This window comes from Nanorana parkeri, unplaced genomic scaffold (assembly GCF_000935625.1).
Source record: "Nanorana parkeri isolate BGI_ZX_2015 unplaced genomic scaffold, ASM93562v1 scaffold362, whole genome shotgun sequence".
Classification (NCBI taxonomy): Eukaryota; Metazoa; Chordata; class Amphibia; order Anura; family Dicroglossidae; genus Nanorana; species Nanorana parkeri.
This window is the reverse complement of record NW_017306630.1, coordinates 107,250-109,295: the sequence shown is the minus strand read 5'-3', so window position 1 is coordinate 109,295 and position 2,046 is coordinate 107,250. Positions and strand designations below refer to the sequence as shown.

General features: G+C 46.5%; 1 protein-coding gene across 2 annotated transcripts in view; it reads left to right on the top strand.

The window, feature by feature from the left end:
- ACLY (ATP citrate lyase) overlaps nt 1-2,046 on the top strand; it is an 86,076-nt gene that overhangs the window by 22,544 nt on the left and 61,486 nt on the right. The window lies entirely within an intron of this gene.

Sequence of the window (2,046 nt, the reverse complement as noted above, 5' to 3'; positions counted from 1 at the left end):
ATGTGTTTATATATATATATATATATATAATTACATTTTTGTTCTTGTGTGTAGATGCATTTTAAGCTGCTCATAAGATTGAGGAGGGCAGTCAGAAATATGCTGACATTCTTTGAAACATTCCCATCTAGTAATTTGCATTTAGGCTACAAAGACTTATTACAGATACCGTCAACTTGCTAGGAGGGAACCAATAAAGAATGAAACCTAACCTGTTTAGTTTCTATTCTCCCAGATCTCGAACAGAGGTGTCAGCAGGTAGCTTATAGACATTAGATCTTTACCCAGATAAATATGTCTAGATCAGAAGACTGTCATTTGTTGTCTGTGGGCATTTATGCCCTGGTCATGCATGTTTAAAGGGTCAGGCCACCCAATGTGATATAATAGTGATGGGTGGAGCATGTTGGGCTTAGCCGGCCCCTAGTTCCTTGTTTGTGTTAAATACTACAACGGCAAGAGCTTCTTACCATAAATCTGCATTCTCTTCCTGGCCACATGGGAGTTTTGGGTGATCCCACTTATCCTTGTGTGTCCCACACCACCTGTTGCTTTCTCTGTAATATAAATACCTAAAAATCCTCCTAACAAGGAGAGGGTCCTTGCTAACTGAGAGGGGGTCCCATTATAACAGGGATACCGACCTGGGAACCCAAGTGCTGAAATACCATTAATAGAGATATTTTGTCTCATAGTGGGGACATATCAGTCACTGCTTCTAATAAAACTAAGGGGTCTATTCACAAAGCTGCCGAAGGATCTGGCCGTAGCTTCGGCCGATCCTTTGGCTAGATTCGGCCCCAGGACCCCTTCGGTTCAGGAGAACCGAGGGGGTGCTGTACGGGCTATTCACAATAGCCCGTACAGCTCCCGATCACAGCCGAGCGGCTCAGTCGAGCCGATCGCATATGCCTCGGCTCGGCTGAGCCGTGCTGAAAGCCGAAGCTGGCCGAGCGGCCGGCCGACAGCCTGCTTCTGACAGCTGGGCGGAGCCAGCCGTGATCTTACGGCTGGCTCCAGCCACTTTCAGAGAGATCAGCGTCCCTGGTTGCTAACCAGGGACACTGATCTCCAAATAGCTGACTCTCCCTGGCGCCCCAGCAGTCTCCTGCTCCCGGCCGCCAAGGAGAAAAACCCCGCTTTTTCTTTATTCTGACACGGAGCTGTGACGTACACCCGGCTCCGACCCGCTGTACGTCAATACCACGTGACCATACACCAGTCTGAACCGAGCGTGAGCGTCACAAGGACGTGGCGATACCACTCTCAGCCTCCCCCTGCGCAGAGATTTCCCAGCTCGCAGGACACAATCTCAGGCCAGCAGACTGAGAGCGATCGTCACCAGGGTTGGTTAACTCCGCAGTTAACCCTTTACCCACAAAACTTCCACTGCCACCATGTATTTTCCGGAATACAAACCGTGCACAGCAAATGCTGCGACTATTCAAAACACTTAAACACTGCCTGTGATGCTGCTGTCCTCTCAGACAGGAATATGACAGGAGTCACTATACAGTAGCACTCTTCAAAGAGCAAGGATACTTTAAGTTCGTATTTAGAGCGTAGAGATATGCTCAACGATTTTTAATATCGTCCTTTGATAAAAGAAACGGTGCAGAAAATATACATAAAAAGATTTAATAAAAAGAGACACAATATATATACAACAGCAAAATAAAAGGGAATAAAAGAAGAATACTCAACAGTCCTGGAATTGTGAGTTCTGACAGAGTTCAGAGTTCAAGAAGAAAAGTGGAAGTCTGCCGGACTCTCCTTCAAGCCGACTTCCAGCAGATAATGTCCAAAGATTAAAGGGGAACTCTTCTGCGATGTTCAGACTTCTAGTTCCTCGATGATGTTTAAAACAAGAGCCACTCTAGTTACCAACACAGAGTATTTTATAAGACCCTTTTGGGGGGTGTCCCGAAGCTAGCCCCTAGGCCGGACTGGGGCGGGAACGCAGGCGGAGGATGAACCTTTATTTTACCTATCACCGCCCAAATTCCAAATTAATAAAATGTAACTTGATTTTCAACCTCAGGTTTT